Source organism: Scyliorhinus canicula, chromosome 10 (assembly GCF_902713615.1).
Source record: "Scyliorhinus canicula chromosome 10, sScyCan1.1, whole genome shotgun sequence".
Lineage (NCBI taxonomy): Eukaryota > Metazoa > Chordata > Chondrichthyes > Carcharhiniformes > Scyliorhinidae > Scyliorhinus > Scyliorhinus canicula.
Window position 1 is genome coordinate 26993113 of NC_052155.1, and position 20024 is coordinate 27013136.

Below are 20024 nucleotides of genomic sequence, written 5' to 3' on the forward strand. Positions count from 1 at the left end.
TAGGGGCATACAATCAAGATTTGCCCCGGGCATCACCAGACCTCTGCACGCCACTGTCTATAGCTGTAATAATACGGAAAGTGTTATCAGGGATATTTCCATTATTAAACTACAATTTATAAATTTGAAAGGCACACAGGCAGGAATTAATATCTGCTATTATTGGAGTCAAAAATCTCAGATTAGCCATTTTTCCTGCAACTTTTAAAATATTAATGCTTCATTGAGAATGAGTGAGCAATGTGGGCAAGGCAGAATATCAGGTTGGAGACGTTTTTCAGCCAGAAGTGTTATGCAAATTTACTATATAGTTACAGAAATTGTCGTCAAGATGCACTTCGGATCGAATGAAATCTAGATGTTGCCTTTTGTGAACAGGCGTCAAGCTTAAGACAGTAGATGGGCCACCTCAAAAAGCTGCCAAGTGACTTAGAAAAAAATGTTGCAGAATACAAATTTAATTACTGTAAACAAAATTCTTGGGTAGACAGATATGTTGGATATTATGAACTCAAAATGGTGACTATGGGTGATTCACTATTCCTTTTTGTCATTTGTTTATGTTAACATGCAGGCTAATATCTGGGGTTTGGTGAGAGGGTGGGGTCGTTGTTCTTGATATGGGATTGACATTACATTTGTCACTGATTATTGTTGGGTGTAAATTTGGGAGAAAATGTGAAAAAGGAGAATAAAAAATATTTTTTTTTAAATTCCAGTTAACAGCATACATTAAACTTCACGTTGCCCATTTAAGGAATTTTCTTTCAGCAAGATCCAGAACAGACTTTTAATACAAGAATCAATCATCATCCCTTGGCATGAAACAAACATATTTGCATCATGCATTACTTAATTGTAAGCTTAAAAAAACAGTACAAGTTATAACAGAATAAAGTACTAGTACTGGAGAAGTTACACCAAGTTCAGGGAGATTCAAACTAGTCACTACGATTATCAAGCCATGCTCCTTCGGTATTATTCATAAATCCCCAGATACTGAAGCAGTCCATGTCCAAATGCAGTGAGATCTGGACAATATCCAGGCTTTGGGCTACTAGGGATGGGCAATAAATGCTGGTCTAGCCAGCCACACCCACATCCCATAAATGAACACATTTAAAACAAATATATATCTACAGGTTTTCCCACTTGTGCACCTTGCCAGTTTCAATTGGTCTTTCCCTCCAATTCTTTACTTCATGCCTGTTTAAAGTGAAAGACTTGCATTTATTTAGCTCTTTTTCCACAATCAAACTATCCAAAGTTCTTTACAGTCAATGAAGAAGTGTAGTCATTCTGCAAGTTGGGAAACAGCACAGCAACTTCCCATAACCAACAATGTGATAATGACCAGATCAATTTAGATTTTGTGATGCTGATAAATATTGACCAGGGCACTGGGGATAACTCCATTGCTCTTCTTCAAAATCATGCCATGGGATCTTCTACATCCACCAGCATTGGCAGTCCTAGGTTTAAGATGCCACCCAAATGACTCCACTTCTGGCAGTGAGCACGCCCTCAGTACTGCACTCGAGTGTCAGCCTTGACTCGTGTGCCCTGGAGTGTGACTGGAACCTAGAATCTTGTGACTCAAAACCAAGATTGCGACAAGACATCACAGCTGACAGTGCTAAATTTACAAGTCAGCTGCTAAATTTGCAAGTCAGTTCCCAGCTTTTTTCTTAAAATCGAACAATTAAGCCATGCATACAAGATTGGGTCAAGAGTTGCAATAAACTAATGCCCCTTCTTATTTAGAGAACTGCTTGACTCTTGCATTTAAGAGCATAATTAATAGGAGTAAACCACACAACACAAAATCGAGCCATCTCTGCCATTCAATACAATAATAAGTGATCTTGGGATTCACTCCATTTTCCCACCCATTCTTCACGCCCCAAAATTCCTTGAGACAGCAAAAATCTATCCATCCCAGCCTTAAAACGTATTCAATGATGGAGCATCTACAACCCTATGGGGTAGAGAAGTCCAATGATTCACAACTTCTTGAATGAAGAAATTTCTCCTCATCGCAGATTGCCTGACTAACGAAAACAATTACTCAGTACCATCCTATCAAACTTCAACTTTTAGCTTTGTTTTACTGGTTTCATATTTCCAGTTTCATTTTATTGGCAAAGAGAGAATGTTTGGTCAAAATAATTTGCAGAAAATTATCTACAAAGCCACATTTAAAGACAACAGCTGTTAAAACTAATCACCAACATACATACTGTCTACAGAGATAACTATACATAAATTGATAAACCACACAACATCCCGACTTGGAACGATATCACCTGGGTCAAAAACCTGGAACTCCCTACTAAGTGCACCCACTCCACAAGTTTAAGAAGGTGATTCAGCAACACCTTCCCAACGGCAATTAGGAATGAGCAATAAATACTGGCCTTGCCAGTGATGCTCATATCCTTGAAAGAAAACTGATAGTAAAATGAACCATCAGGCAGAATACCACAGCCTAGCCATCACCATATGTACAAACATATGGAATTAGGAGAAGCAGGCCTCAGCCTCTCTAGCCTGTTTCTCGATGTTGTGGCGATTTCGGAGACATGGGTAGAGGAGGGACAGGAATGGTTGTTGCAGGTTCCAGGATTTAGATGTTTCTGTAAGAACAGAGAAGATGGCAAAAGAGGGGGGGGGGGGGCATTGTTAATCAAGGAAAGTATTACGGTGGCGGGGTGGGGCATTGTTAATCAAGGAAAGTATTACGGCAGTAGAAAGGATGTTTGAGGACTCGTCTACTGAGGTAGTATGGGCCGAGGTTAGGAACAGGAGAGGAGAGGTCACCCTGTTGGGAGTTGTCTATAGACCTCCGAATAGTTCCAGAGATGTAGAGGAAAGGATTGCAAAGATGATTCTCGACAGGAGCGAGTGTAACAAGGTGGTTGTTATGGGGGACTTTAACTTTCCAAATATTGACTGGAAATACTATAGTTCGAGTACTATGGATGGGTCAGTTTTTGTGCAGTGTGTGCAGGATTTCTGACACAGTATGTAGACAGGCCAACAAGGGGCGAGGCCACATTGGATTTGGTACTGGGTAATGAACCTGGCCAGGTGTTAGATTTAGATGTAGGTGAGCACTTTGATGATAGTGATTACAATTCGGTTACTTTAGCAATGGGCAAGGATAGGTATATACCGCACAGCTGGGGGAAAGGCAATTATGATGCTATTCGGCAAGATTTAGGATATATAGGATGGGGAAGGAAACTGCAGGGGATGGGTACAATCGAAATGTGGAGCTTTTTCCAAGGAACAGCTACTGCGTGTCCTTGATAAGTATGTACCTGTCAGGCAGGGAGGAAGTTGTCGAGCAAGGGAACCGTGGTTTACTAAGGAAGTTGAAGCACTTGTCAAGAGGAAGAAGGCGGCTTAATGAACCTGGCCAGGTGTTAGATTTAGATGTAGGTGAGTACTTTGGTGATAGTGATTACAATTCGGTTACTTTAGCAATGGGCAGGGATAGGTATATACCGCACAGCTGGGGGAAAGGCAATTATGATGCTATTCGGCAAGATTTAGGATATATAGGATGGGGAAGGAAACTGCAGGGGATGGGTACAATCGAAATGTGGAGCTTTTTCCAAGGAACAGCTACTGCGTGTCCTTGATAAGTATGTACCTGTCAGGCAGGGAGGAAGTTGTCGAGCAAGGGAACCGTGGTTTACTAAGGAAGTTGAAGCACTTGTCAAGAGGAAGAAGGCGGCTTATGTTAGGATGAGAATGAAGGCTCAGTTAGGGCACTTGAGAGTTACAAGTTAGCCAGGAAGGACCTAAAGGGAGAGTTAAGAAGAGCGAGGGAGGACACGAAAAGTCGTTGGCGGATAGGATCAAGGAAAACCCTAAGGCTTTCTATAGGTATATCAGGAACAAAAGAATGACTAGAGTAAGATTTGGGCCAATCAAGGATAGTAGTGGAAAGGTGTGTGTGGAATCAGAGGAGATAGGGGAAGCGTTAAATGGATATTTTTCGTCAGTGTTTACACTGGAGAAAGACAATGTTGTCGAGGAGAATACTCAGGTTCAGTCGGCCAGGCTAGATGGAATTGAGGTTCACAAGGAGGAGGTGTTAGCAATTTTGGAAAATGTAAAAATAGATACGTCCCCTGGGCCAGATGGGATTTATCCTAGGATTCTCTGGGAAGCCAGGGAGGAGATTGCAGAGCCTTTGTCCTTGATCTTTATGTTGTCTTTGTCGACAGGAATAGTGCCGGAAGACTGGAGGATAGCAAATGTTGTCCCCTTGTTCAAGAAGGGGAGTAGAGACAACCCTGGTAATTATAGACCTGTGAGCCTTACTTCCGTTGTGGGTAAAATGTTGGAAAAGGTTATGAGAGATAGGGTTTATAATCATCTTGAAAAGAACAAGTTGATTAGCGATAGTCAACACAGTTTTGTGAAGGCTAGGTCATGCCTCACAAACCTTATTGAGTTTTTTGAGAAGGTGACCAAACAGGTGGATGAGGGTAAAGCGGTTGATGTGGTGTATATGGATTTCAGTAAGGCGTTTGATAAGGTTCCCCACGGTAGGCTATTGCAGAAAATAAGAAAGTATGGGATTGAAGGTGATTTAGCGGTTTGGATCAGTAATTGGCTAGCTGAAAGAAGACAGAGTGTGGTGGTTGATGGCAAATGTTCATCCTGGAGCTCAGTTACTAGTGGTGTAGCGCAAGGATCTGTTTTGGGGCCATTGCTGTTTGTCATTTTTATAAATGACCTGGAAGAGGGTGTAGAAGGATGGGTTAGTAAATTTGCAGATGACACGAAGGTCGGTGGAGTTGTGGATAGTGCTGAAGGATGTTATAGAATACAGAGGGACATAGATAAGCTGCAGAGCTGGGCTGAGAGGCGGCAGATGGAGTTTAATGCGGAAAAGAGAGAGGTGGTTCACTTTGGAAGGAGTAACAGGAATGCAGAGTACTGGGCTAATGGCAAGATTCTTGGTAGTGTAGATGAACAGAGAGATCTCAGCATCCAGGTACATAAATCCCTGAAAGTTGCCACCCAGGTTAATAGGGCTGTTAAGAAGGCATATGGTGTGCTAGCCTTTATCAGTAGGGGGATTGAGTTTCGGAGCCACGAGGTCATGCTGCAGCTGTACATTACTCTGGTGCGGCCCCTCCTGGAGTACTGCGTGCAGTTCTGGTCACATTATAGGAAGGATGTGGAAGCTTTGGAAAGGGTTCAGAGGAGATTTACTAGGATGTTGCCTGGTATGGAGGGAAGGTCTTACGAGGAAAGGCTCAGGGACTTGAGGTTGTTTTTGTTAGAGAGGAGAAGACTGAGGGGTGACTTAATAGAGACATATAAGATAGTCAGAGGGTTAGATAGGGTGGACAGTGAGAGTCTCTTTCCTCGGATGGTGATGACCAACACGAGGGGACATAGCTTTAAATTGAGGGGTGGTAGATATAGGACAGATGTCAGAGGCAGTTTCTTTACTCAGAGAGTAGGAGGGGTGTGGAACGCCCTGCCTGCAACAGTAGTAGACTCGCCAACTTTAAGGGCATTTAAGTGGTCACTGGATAGACATATGGATGAAAATGGAATAGTGTAGGTCAGATGGTTTCACAGGTTGGCGCAACATCGAGGGCCGAAGGGCCCGTACTGCGCTGTAATGTTCTATACAAGATCATGGCTGATCTGATTGTGGTTTCAACTCTACTTTCCCGTCTACCCCAAAACCTTCTACTCCCTTGTCAATACAGAGACTATCCAACTTGGCCCCACAAGTATTCAATGACCTATTCAGCGAAGTGACTTCCACAGAAAAAACTCCCTCCATAGTGAATGGGAGACCTTTGTTTTTAAGCAGTGTCCCCTAGTTCTTGCCTCTCCCACAAAAGAAACATCCTTTCAGTATCTACTCTGTCAAGTCACCTCAGGACCTTGAATGCTTCAATAAGATAGTCCATCGTTCTTTTAAACTCTTAATGGATAAAGGCCTCAAAGATAATCTCTTCAGCCTCAGAATCAGTCGGGTGAACCTTCTGGCATAGTTAGATAGCACGTATCATCAGATGCCCAGTCTAGAACAGCAACCAAAATAAAAACAGACCTAGAGACCAATTTGACATTGATATCCCATAATGTTCAAACAATTTAATCCAGTGCACATAGTTTTCAATGGATCAGTGCCATATAACTAGTACGTTATCTCACAATATGCCCAACCAATAAAATTCCTTATCCTGTTCTCACCACAGTAAAAGTTTGCATACAGGATAAGAATATGAATTTTTATGGAACCATTCATATTCCTTTCTCAGGACATTTTACAGCATCCTTAAACATAGATTTGAAGCAGATTAATGTTTAATACAAGAAAGACTTCATTTATAAAGTGCCCATCACTACCTCAGGAGGTCCCATAAGCATTTTTCAGCAAACTAAATACTCAACCATGGGACATTCTGGGGCTTTCTGAACTTCACTGAAGAGGACCCATTTTCGACCCCCATCCATTAAAAACATTTTTTTTGAGTACTCAATTCATTTTCCCTCCAATTATGGGGCAATTTAACATGGCCAATCCACCCACCCTTCACATCTTTGGGTTGTGGGGGCAAAACCCACGCAAACACAGAGAGAATGTGCAAACTCCACACGGACAGACGGACAGTGACCCAGACCTGGGATCGAACCTGTGACCTCAGCGCCGTGAGGCAACAGTGCCATCCACTGTGCCACCTTGCTGCCCTTTCGACCCCTATCCTTGTTCATTGTCAATGACTTGACAGTCTTCCTGAACCTCTCGTCCGTCCCATTCCCTAGTGGCTTTGTTCATTTGGGACCTACTTTCTGCATCTCTCTTCTATCCCTGTTCCAGCAGTTTTTGTGAAAAGCTCTTTGCTTCTGGCTTACCTGGTTTTAACTGAACTCCCCACTGCTTTCTGTTCTCCTATAGCCTCTCTTACTAGGCAACAGCCCAGTTGTTATACCGTTTGCACTTTTAGGGTCGTAAAACCTTTCTTAGCATAGGAACAAATTAAGGTTTACTTAAAGCTATATCTATTCCTCATACCCACAAAAATATTATTCAAAACCATAAGCACTTCCTAACATTTCCAGCATTAGTCGTGACTTAGTTCAAAAGTATTTTGTTGGTTGAAAAACATTTTGGGATGTCCCAAGGTCTTGAAGTGCAAGTCAGACTTTGTTATTGCAACTTAAATAATTATTGCAACCTATTTTTGATCAATTTTTGCACTGAAATGTTTTCAATAACATATACGCCAACATAAAAGAGTGCAGACAAAAAAAAGAGGTTGCATTCCAATACTGAAAAAGATTAAAATATTTCACATTCAACATGTACATTGGCTTAAGATCAACTTCCCGTAAGAAACAAGTGTAGAAAGTTATACAATGGTGGAGGGAACAAATAATCTAAGGTTTTGTTCCAGATTCGTCAAAATGCAAGATATTTACTTAATAGGGCACTTTTTGACTTAAATACATTTCATGCCTATAAAATTACAAGCGACGGGAACATGGCTGTTAACAAAACCTATTCAGACCAAAAGAGCTGCAGCAAGTTACTTTATGTGGTCAGAAATTATTAGATTAGCTTTCAACAACTTGTGGAAGCAAACAGTGTTTGCGCGAGTTTCCTCCGGGTGCTCCGCTCTCCTCCCCTAGTCCAAAGATGTGCAGTTAGGTGGACTGACCATAAAATTCCCTTTAGCATCCAAAAGGTTAGGTTGGGTTACAGGGAAAGGATAAGGAGGGGGCCTGACCCTAGGTAGGGTGCTCTTTTAGAGGGTCGGTGCAGACTGGAAGGGCCGATTGGCCTCCTTCTGCACTGCAAGGATTCTATGCCATGCGATACTTCAGCCACAGGAAGTATAACTCTATTGTGGCAAGTCAGTTCATGAGCTGGCTCAAGCTTTTGGGACATCCAAGTTAAGTGGAAAAAGGGACCATCTTCTCTATACACTAGCACCATTCCAATCACAAAACTTCATTTAAAGTGCAGTAGCTGGTGTCCATTAATCAATTAAACTAAACTTTTATTAAAAGTTGATGTAGGAAATTTTCTAAAGCTTTATTTGAATAAATGAAAAATAAAAGATAAAATTGCGATTTTAATCCATTTATGTACAGTGCTGGAATTATTTTTTTCCTAAGTAGCAGCGTCCAAAGCTATGTCACGCCGCAAAAATGAAGGGCAGTGTTTTACATAGTGTACAAGTGACTCCAACAATATTCCTTAATAGCTCTCCATCCACAAAGCAAACACAAGACTGTGATTATTCAAAAAAAAAAGTGAACTGCTCCAGGATCACAAAATCATGAAAATTTCCTAATGTCCAATTAATGTTTTGTAGCCCTAGCGCAACAAGGCATTCTTTTTGTCTTTGAACTGCCAAGGAACAAAGTGCTAGACAATAATTTCAACAGTGGCAACAGCCTGCAGATGAGAAAAACAACACTACCATTATTCCAAACCTTTTGGATTTCTACACAATACTGAAGTGGACTTGCAACAACTCCCTTTTCTCGCACATATGGAAATATTGAGCACTACTACTCCAATCTTCTGACCGTCATACCCTGTACAACACCAAAAGCCTTACTGTGCAGAAGGCAACTCTAGGATTGAATATGCACAGGGTATTAAAATTAAACTGTGGACCACATGCCACCCTCACTCCTTGTACTTATTGATCTATTTGAACATGATTTTAGCTGTTTTAACTTTGTTACTCTATTGGTAGTTATTAAACCTGAAAAAAATATGAATCAGCTATTTGTTGAAGGCAAATCATGTTGGAATAACCTGATTGAGATCTTTGAAGTAATGGTGCAGACAAGACAGTATAGCAAGAGCTGTAGATATGGACTTACAAAAGACAGTTGAAATACCCTACAACTTGAATATTGTTCAACAAATATTTGAAATCATAAGAAATGTGGAATCATGGATACAGTATAATCTGGTGAGGGGGTCTGTTTGAATGCCTGGTAATGTGTAGATGATTTTTCAATTATTTTCACGAATGTTAACAGAGGGACCTGACTGCAATGCAAGGTTGAAAGAGGAAATACCTGCATTAGCAATGGATCACTATTGTTCACAGTTTACAAAAATAATTTGGATTCAGTACAATTTTAAAATTTATGCACGATACCAAATATTTTTAGGGGTTGGCAAATGTCATTCTTCGTACAAACTCAAGGGTAAGAAAATACACACCTTCCATATAAACATCCTGACTCTGGTTTGGATCGGACCACACAAATTCTGTCTATAACAGTTAGTATGGAAGATGTCAGACAAAATATAAGATGTTAAACTTGTAGAATGGATTGCAATTGCCAAATTAATTGCAAATAAGTATGAGAGGTTGTGCATTTTGGTAGAATAAGGAAGCCATATACACAACACAAGGGGGGGGGGGGGGGGGGTGAGCAGAGCATGCATAAACAGGACAAAACCAGCAAAGATATAGAAATACAGATGTGCAAATCACAAAGCAGTGATACGGGTTAATTACACCAAAGTGCAGAGGTTTATTTCTTTGGAGATGAAACTAGAACCTTGGCTGACCTCACTTGGGAATATGCCACACATTTTTGGTCTGTATATTATATTTTAAAAAAGGATACAAAAGCATTGGTGAAGGTGCTGAAAGGATTTAAAGAATTACTCCAAATGAAGAGAATATATCAGTCAGAAAAGATTGCATTTCCACCTGCACAAAGGCTCTCTGCTTCTCTACGTCGCCTTTAAAGATGGCGGTACGTTGGTTAGCACTGCTGCCTCAGTGCCAGGGAGCCCAGTTCAACTCCGCCTTGTGTCATGTGGAGTTTGCACAGCACCAGGGACCCGGGCTCAACTCCACCTTGGGTCATGTGGAGTTTGCACATTCTTCCCGTGTCTGCCTGGGTTCCTCCAAGCAGTCCAAAGATGTGCAGGTTAGGTGGAGGCTATGCTAAATTGCTCCATACTGTCCAAAACGATGTGCAGGTTAGATTAAGGGGTTAGGTTAGGGCGGGCAAGTGAACTTGGGTGAAGTATTCTTTCAGCGGGTCGGTGCAGACTCCATGGCCTCCTTCTGCACTGTAGGGATTCTATGACTTGCTTCCTTCTCTATTCTCACTTTCAAAATGTATTATTGCATGTTTTTCTACATTGCTCAGAATCAGCCAGCATCATTTTGCTAGGCTAGGTCTCTGCAGTCTTTCCTAAACAAATTCCAAGTTACAACATGAACAAAAAAAATATGATTGTTCCCTCAAACCTGAAGCCTAGATTAATTTATTTGCAGGAAATGTGAGTTTTATTAAATACCTGTGGAGTCTCATTCAAAACAATCTTCCATTCCATTAAAATTCCAATAATGCCCATCCATAGCCTTTCAATCACCTCTTTATCCCGGACGCCATATTTCATAGAATATACAGTGCAGAAGGCAGCCATTCAGCCCATTGAGTCTGCACCGACCCACTTAAGCCCTCACTTCCACCCTATCCCCGTAACCCAATAACCCCATCCAACCTTTTTGGTCACCAGGGGCAATTTATCATGGCCAATCCACCTCACCTGCACGTCTCTGGACTGTGGGGGGAAACCAGAGCACCAGGAGGAAACCCACGCAGACACGGGGAGAACGTGCAGACTCCGCACAGAGAGTGACCCAGCGGGGAAATCAAACCTGGGACCCTGGAGCCATGAAGCCACAGTGCTATCCACTTGTACTACCGTGCTGCCTTTTTTATTATGCTCAGGCTCATGTGGTAACTTATCAAATGCTTTTACAAAGTTACACAAACGCACTACATTTCCAATATCCATCTTAAGAGGTTAATCAAGTACAGCCTGCCTTTCAGAAATGCATGCGTCCAGGCCCTTATTAGCTCACAATTCCCCAAACAGTTACTAATTTAATTCCATATTATTAGGTGCATATGAGTCACCAAGCCCCACTGATGTGAACATACAAATAGGGGAAGTAGGCTATTTGGCCCCTTGAGGCTGCCCTGCCATTCAATAAAATCTCACTAATAAGTTTGTGTTTTGAGTTCCACATCCCATCTACCCCTGGCTTATCTTGTCTAAGAATCTACCTCTGGCACAAAAAATATTCAATGACCCTGCTTCCATCGCCTGAGGCAGAGTTGCAGACCCTCAAAAAAAAAGTCCTCACCCTGTCCTACAAGAGTGACCACTAATTTTAAAAGTAGTGTCCCCCAGTTCAGGACTCACCCACAAGAGGAAACATCAGGGCAGCACGGTAGCAGTGGTTAGTACCATTGCTTCACAGCACCAGGGACCAGGTTCGATTCCCAGCTTGGGTCATGTCTGTGTGGAGTCTGCACATGCTCCGTGGGTTTCCTCCAGGTGCTCTGGTTTCCTCCCACAAGTCTCGAAAGACGTGCTTGTTACACGAATTGGACATTCTGAATTCTCCCTCCATGTACCCAACAGGTGCCGGAGTGTGATGACTAGGGGATTTTCACAGTAACTTCATTGCAATGTTAATGTAAGCCTACTACTGTAGTGACACCAATAAAGATTATCTTTTCCATGTCCAACTTGTCAAGACCGTTCCGTATCTTATATAGTTCAATTAAGTCACCCCTCACTCTTTGAAACAAGCCAACATGTCCAACCTTTCCTCACAAGCCAGCTGCGCATTCCAAGCATCACTCTAAAACATCTGCAACCTTCCTTAAATAAAGGAAATCAAATTGCACAAAGGATTCAAAATGTGGTCTCACCAATGTCTATATAACTGAGGCAGAAATCCTTACTTATTAAAAAAAAATAACTTTTAGCTGTAAGGTCAGACTCAAAACATTAATACTATGCTGCCAGACCAAAGATTTCCAACATTTCCATTTTTATTTCAGAAATGCACAGCATCTGCAGTATTTGCTTTTATCCTTACTTTTATGCTCAATTCCTCATAAAAGGATGGCACTCAATTAGCCTTCCCATGTGATGTACCTGCAGATTAAAATGCGCTTGAACTAGAACCCTCTGCACCAGAATTCTGCAGTCCACTTAGTATTACTTTGCTTTTTTATTCTTCCTGCTGAAGTGAACTTCACATTTTCCCACTTTATACTCCCATCTACCAGATTTGTGTGCACTTACTCAACCAGAATATCCATTTGAAAATTAGTCTTCTTCACAACATACTTTCCTACCTATTTTCTGTGCCATTTTCAAATTTAGCTTCTGGCGTCTTCATGTCCTCAAAGTCATTGATGTAAACTGTGAAAGGTTGAAGACCCAGCTCAGATTAGTACGGGACTCTATTCATCACGTCCTGCCAATTGGAAAAATACCCTCTTAAGCATGCTACATTTTCTACCAGCCAATCTTCTGTCTGTGATGTACTATCCCAAACACCATGAGCTTTTATTTTCCATGGCACCTACCAAGCAGTAACGATCTGGTGGCAAATTCACCATGCTGAAGGTCTTTGGGTGGAAGGCATCATTGTCTATCGGGTGAACATGACCAAGCCAGAGCAGAGCTTGGTAACACGAGTATGCTGATGGAATTAGCACGCTGCAGAACCTCAAGTTGCCTTGCCAAGAAATCAGAGATAGCAAAACGTGGAAACGGTTCAGCCTTTTCTCCTGGCCAGCTTTTACCACTGGATGGATTTGTTTATTGTCACATGTACTGAGGTACACAGTGAAAAGTATTTTTCTGCAAGCAGCTCAACAGATCATTAAGTACATGAAAAGAAAAGGAAATAAAAGAAAATACATAAAAGATTAGAGCGAGTATAGATAAATAAAAAGAGGATCTGTTAGGGAGAGCTCGCAGAGAGTCACCTCGCTCAGACGCCATCTTGCTGAAGAGCAGAGTGCTGAGGACCAAGGCTTGGTAGACTTGCAGAACTGCTCTCTGCCAGGTTGCTGATGTTCCACAAGCTCTTAGTCAGCTTGGACATAACAGATTTAGTTTTTGCAAAGCATGTACAGATTTCAGCATCAAGTGACAGATTACTGGTGATTGCGGAGCTAATAACCACCAGCATTACATTGATACGCAGCAATATGGCAACAGACCACACCACAATAGTTGTTGTCCACCTGATGCTGATGATCGAACCAAACTCTCAGCCACAAGAAAGTCTATTTGCCAGTGCTCGTGTTTGGGGATCACACTTGCAAACTGAATGTGGTGTTTGCAAAGCAGTCACCTGATCCACACTTGGTCTCCCTAGTTCCTCAATGTTGAGTAGTTCACATTACAATCAGTGAATACAATGTACTAAATTGAAAACAGTATACTAAAAATTGTATCCAACAGTTCAATGTGGCAAGTGATCTAGTGTGTGCGTGAAGTGGGTGAAGAGCGGGTGCAGTGATTGAAAATGTCAGTCTAAATTAAGTGTTCAAATCTCAGTGTACATCTCAACAAATAGGAGTGTCACTCAAGACGTTCAGCATTAAACTCATGCCAATGCAAAGGCACCCAAGAACACAGGAATTACAAAAAGAGTGCCACGATCACACCAACTGAAGCAAAAGTACACATTCCATTATCCCTCACTATACAAATCTCAAATGCTACCCCTTCAAAAATCATGTTTTTTTGGTGTGCCACTAAAGCTTCATATTCCATATACACTCTGATTTAATTTCATTCTCAGTTGCTTGTTATGGCTGTCATCTGTTGATGCATGATCCACTTCACTTCTGGGCATAATTACATATTCTGCCAACCTTCTGAATTTCATCGTGCAAGAAGACATTAAAAAACCTGTGACTGGGCAGATGGGTGGAAAAAAATCATTGTGGTGATAAAACTTCAAAAAGGAAAAACAGAATCACTTGCATCTCAGAAAATAAGCAATGGGATAGAAGCAAATGTATCTATGATATAGATGAACATGTTAAAAACAACATCCCAGATCAACAATTACAATGGGTATACAAGAGTCATAGAATTCAGAAGTAGTGAAGTTATATTAAATTTATATAGGGCTGTTAGATCCAAAAGACAGCAGTATGAAATGCAGATTGCTTCATCAATGCACCAAATATCAGTGCCGAATAAGTACTCAAGTTCTGGAATGGGTCATAAACTAACAAGTTTCCCCAATCAGAGACAAGGTAACTAAATGAGCTGAGCCAACATTAGAAATACTAAAATTAAAGAAACTGGAAATAAACCGAAAAAAATGCCATGACAACACAGCATGCCAACAATGCAAAAATGTTCATGCTTTGAAATACCCTTCAGCAGAATAATCCAAAACATCATGGATGATAACCCAAATATCAAGCTGCACCTTTCAGATGCTAACTGACTAGATGTGTATTATAGATTTAGGAGTAAAATACATTCTGCTTTTTTCTAGATACTTAAAAATGGTTGACACTTTCAGACAGCACTACTGCATAGTTATAATTTATGGGCAAGATTCTAATATTCTTATGGTTATAAATCCTGATAGCACGAGTCCCCAATTGCATATGTTCCAGATTTGTTAAAAAAAAAGGGTCAACTGTACAAATATTCTTTAAAAAGGTCATGCAGATAATGCAGCATCTACATTAAACTCTTCAAACTTTACTAAATAACTGCCTTAAACTTGAACTAAAAAAGCTAGAATACTAATTTAATTATACTTTACTGTTCATATATCAATATTTATAGAAGATACTGCAGTTTCCAATCTGAGGATCATTTGCAGACAGAAGCTCCAGGGATTTTAATTTGTGGTGCAATCTTTACCATTCAGCTGTACCATCAGTCACAATAAAGCCCTTGTGCTCTTTTTTGGAAGGAGTTCTTCACCTCAGGAAACACTAAATATTTATTCAATATAACACGTCCAAAGAGCTAACCCAAATTCCTTAAAAAAAAGCCTTCCACCCTTATTCAGGCAACGAAAAAAATAACTCAAATACAGTATGCTAAGTGGGACCCACATCGGCTTTAAAAATGTAACCATCAGCTAATCCAATGTGGTTCCAAACTAACGTTGATTATATAGCAACGACTGATAATGAATTCAGAATCTCATTTTTTAAGTTTACCTCAATTAGGAAGCTTACAGTCTGGCAAGATACGAAGATGAAAAAGTGCCCCGTTTAGTGACGGTGGAAATGTAGTATAATAACGAAGGCATCTACACCATCCGTTAGTGAGTCTTAGACACTGCAAATATATATTTCTCCCCTCCCCAATAGTATGCATTTTAATTAAAATTCAATACAAAATAAATCAATCGCATTTCACTGGCATAGTTACCCTTCTCACCTCCAGCAAAGTGTTCCTAAATCTCTCACTTGCAGGCTGCGTACCATAACTAAGACTTGGAACCAGGAAAGCCCATGATCACCGATGGTAAATGATCATGCGGCCTTAAATGCGATATTATGCAATCTTACCCTGGCCTTTTATAGCTGAATGGTTTAAGATTAGACCAAACAAATGTGGCGCAAGTTAGTAAAAAAAAGAGGTATGTCAACGGAACAGCTGACTAGGGCATTTAAAGACACACCTCAACGAGCAAAATGAAATTACGCCAGTTCTTTAAAATGCAATCATTCTGGAGCTTCAAGGCGGCACCGCACTGCCTGCACACCTCCTTGTCACTCCCATTTTAGGAGGCATAAAAGGCACATATTAGCGGAGATTCTGCTGATTGAGTGGGAATTTCATTATACCACCCAGCTGGGGACCAGGGGGAAATGGCTAAAGTAACATAAATGAATCGGAGCCTTTACTACAGCCCAGCGGTCAATTCACCGAGTAGATAGCCCTGTCTGAAGGGTTCGTGGTTCAATCGAACACTTGTAGTGCCCCACATGAACAGAAACGGGCGCAAGAGCTCATCGAAAAACCCGCAGTAAAGATGTGGAGTTTACAAACAGATGCCTATTTCCAAATGCAGCATTTAGAGAGCGGACAGGTCTGCACTCGCAACATTGGGACTGTTGCAGACCCCGCATCCAACCACATCATTAAAATAACACACCCGATATCCGCGAGTGTCAGCCAGCTCCGCCACTGCCCGGTCCCAGTGCGCAGCGACCCGGGTCGGGGGGGGGGGGGGGGGGTCACTACACCATCTCGCACCCCCTCCCCCAGTACACACAGTACAGCCTGCCCCCGCTCATACCGGCTAAACACTGCCGACTGCTCCGCTCTGCAGCCTTCCTCCTCAGATCATCACCAGCTCCAGAACAGCCACCCCCAACCGTCCAGGTGCCCCGCTCCGGCCGCCCCGCTCCGGCCCCGGGTGCCCAGTTCCCCGGTCGGTCTCGCTCTCACCTTTCCCCGCGGACCGGTCGCTGAAGCGGGGCCTCCGGCAGGGATGAGCGTCCCGTGGTCGGGGAGCAGTAGTTTTCTCAGGGGGTGAGTGTGCAAGGTTTCCCGGTCAGCGTGCTCCGGGAGGCTGCGCCGCATTTCCCGGGGGGAGGCCGGGGGAGGATTTTTAAACTGAAGAAACAGCCGTTAACGACAACTTCCGGTGACGGCTTCTTCAAGACACCGCGCGCCGCCCGGGCGCATGCGCCTCCCCTCGCCCCCCCCACCCCTCACCCACCCCACACTCACCCCCTCAACCCACACCACCCAATACCCACACCACCATAAACCCTTCAACCCACACCACCTAAACCCCTCAACCCACACCACCCAAAACCCACACCACCTAAACCCCTCAACCCACACCACCCAAAACCCACACCACCTAAACCCCTCAACCTACACCACCCAAAGCCCACACCCCCATCCCCTCAACCCACACCACCCAAAACCCACACCCTCATCCCCTCAACCCACACCACCCAAAACCCACATCCCCATCCCCCCAACCCACACCACGCTAAACCCACACCTCGATCCCCTCAACCCTAACCCTAACCCTCAACCCACAGACCCCATCCCCTCAACCCACATCACCCTGAACCTACACTCCGATCCCCTCAACCCACACCCCCCAAAACCCACACCCCCATCCCCTCAACCCACACCACCCAAAACCCACATCCCCATCCCCCCAACCCATGCCACGCTAAACCCACACCCCGATCCCCTCAACCCTAACCCTAAACCCACAGACCCCATCCCCTCAACCCACATCACCCTGAACCTACACTCCGATCCCCTCAACCCACACCACCCAAAACCCACAGATCCCATCCCCCCTACACCACATATCCCATACCCTCAACCCTCACCCACATACACCCTCAACCCCCACCCTCACATACCCTATCCCTTTAACTCTCTCAATCCCCACCCTAACCGCCACAGACCCCATCTCCTCAACTCCCTCTCAACCCCCAGCCCAACACACCCAATCCTCTCAACCCCCACACATATCCCTTTACCCTCAGCCCACACACTGATCACTCCCAGTCCCCTCCACATACCCAACTGTCCAACCCACTCCCATTCTGTCACCAGGCCACTCCCCATGCCATCTCAACCACTCCCCTCTCAACCCCCTCACATCCACCCCCTCAACCCCCTCTTGTCACACTCTTCCATTCCCCACATTCTCCCCTCAATCCCCTCCCAACATCCCCAATCATACACCTCACACCCCCCCCCCCCCAACACATCCCCACATCCAAACACAAACCGGCTCCCAACATCCCCACTCATACCCCAACCCCTTCTCCATATCCCAACTCACACCCACTCAACCCCCTCCCCACATTCCCATTCACACCCTTGCCCCACATCCCCACTGCACTCTCCCTCCTGCCCCACCCCATAATCTGGGTCACCTCAACTCCCCCACCCTCCCATCACACCCCCTTAACCCCTCTCATTCCCCATGTACCCCTCTCATTCCCCATGTCTCCCTCAAACCAAACCGCGCTCTCAGCCCCCTAAACCTCCATCCCACATCCCCACCCCTCAACCTCCTCCCCACTCACCCCTTCCCACATCCCCACTCACATGCCCCTCTTAACAGCTCTCCTATTCCACATGGCCCCACTCACACATAGGAACACAGGAGTTGCAGCAGACCACTTGGCCTTTCGAGACTGCTCCACCATTCAATAAGATCCCATGCGTAACAAAAATGGCCTTAAATTCAAAGACTCAATTTCCGCACTTTCTGGGGAAGAGAATTCCACACACCAACAATCATGTGGGAGAAAGAGATACTCTTCAACTCTGCTTTAAAAGGGGGACCTTTTTTTAAAAAGCAATATCCCCTAGCTTTACTCTCCCCAAAAAGAGGAAACGTCCTCTTGGAATCCACCCTATCAAGTCCTATCAGCATAATTTCTGTTCACCTCTCAAGATCACCTCTCATTCTTCTAAACCAACGGTATAGACTTAGCCTGTTCAACCTTTATTCAACCCTTCAGTGAACTACTATAAATTGGTACTCCAGATAGAGGCCAAGTACAGCTGTAGTAAAACTTCCCACTTTTATATTCCATTCCTTTTGCGATAAATTCCAACATTCCATTTTCCACCCATACCTCCTCAATCCCCTCTCATTTCCCCACTCCCCTTCAACACTATTCTCATCCTTCACACCCTCCACGTCTGACCTCACACACCTTCCTCCACTCCTCAAATCACCACCCCCCGTTCCACACATTACAGCCTCCACCCCCTCCCATCCTCACATCCCCTCCACTCACACCCCTCATCTCTCCATTCCCACAACCCTCCACCAAAAACCTCATAATTCCGATCCTCCTCTCCCCACATGGCACTTCAGTGCAAACTCCGTCAAAAACATCAATCTTCACAGCTTCCTCAAACCTCTCCTCTCACATCCTTCCTCCTCTCACACTTCCCCTTCGCACACCCTCCCCTCGCACACCCTACCCCTTGCCAATTTGCACCCCCCACCATCTCGCACCGCTTCCTCTACCAACACCCCCTACACCCCTCACACCCCCGGCGCTACCTCACCCCTCTCAAGTCTACCCATGCAACTACATTCCTCTCCCCCGCACACATCCACCCCCTTATACATTTGTGCACATCCTCCCCCTCGCACCACCAATGAACACTCCCCTCTTGCACTCACTTTTACCAACACCCCCTCCCATGCTCGTATCTACTCCATCACTCACCCTCATGTGCCCATCCTGTCACACCTCCACTCCCTCACACATGCCCAGACCCTCGCACCTATGCATACACACTGCCCCCTCACATCCCTGTGCATCCTTTTCCCCCTGTTGCACTCCCAGGTACCATTTGCACCTCCAGCAGCACCATCCCCACTCACCAAGCCTCATCCTCGCAATCCTCACCTCGGTCTCCTCCCCCACCCACTGCTCCCACAATACACTTACCCCCCCTTGCATCTCTCTCGCATTGCATCCCTGCCCCCTCGCCTTTGCCCACTTGCACGTCTACTCCTTCAAATCCCCCATCGTACCCAGGCCCACTCACACTCTGACCCATTCACACCCAGGCCCTCTCACACCCAGGCCTCCGCACATGCCCTGCCCCTTGCCCCCCTTCCCCCTTGCACCCCTCCCCCTCGCACCTCCTCCCCTTTGCTCCCCCTCCCACTCGCACCCATTCCTTCTTGTAAGCACTCCCCTGTGAAACCACCCCTCGTACATCCTCCATTGCACCCCCTCACCCCCATCCACCGGCACTCCTCCCTCTCACACGTCCAACTCCTGGCACCCCCACACCCTTGCACGTCCACCCCCTCACGTTCACCTGCACACAGACCCTGTCCCTCACAACCCCTCCCTCATACCCCCTGCCTCACGTGCCCCCTGCCTCTCGTACCCACTGCCCCTCCGAATAATAATAATCTTTATTAGTGTCACAAGCCCACTCCCCCTCTCCCCTGCATCAACTCCTGCCTTCTGCCCCATCTGCACATTCTCCCTGTGACCCCACCCACTCGTGTCAATCGCCCTTCCCCCCTCACATTCTCTTTCCCCATCACATCGGCATCCTCTTCACTGTCTTACCACCACCCCCATCACTGCCCCCTGGCACCCACTTCCCCCTCCCCAAGGCACCCGCTCCCTCCTCCCCGGCACCCATTTCTCCCTAA

General features: G+C 44.5%; 1 protein-coding gene across 6 annotated transcripts in view; it reads right to left on the reverse strand.

Moving 5' to 3' along the window:
- LOC119972289 (solute carrier family 45 member 4-like) overlaps nt 1-16496 on the reverse strand; it is an 88908-nt gene extending 72412 nt beyond the window's left edge. The window contains exon 1 of one of the 6 annotated variants that reach the window (XM_038808757.1): nt 16292-16496. The gene's annotated coding sequence lies outside the window, so the exon portion shown is untranslated. Of the gene's footprint in view, nt 1-15265; nt 15468-16139 lie in introns of those variants that run through there. The other 5 variants (XM_038808756.1, XM_038808752.1, XM_038808754.1 and 2 more) reach the window with 5 other exon arrangements.
- Nucleotides 16497-20024: the final 3528 nt, after the last annotated feature.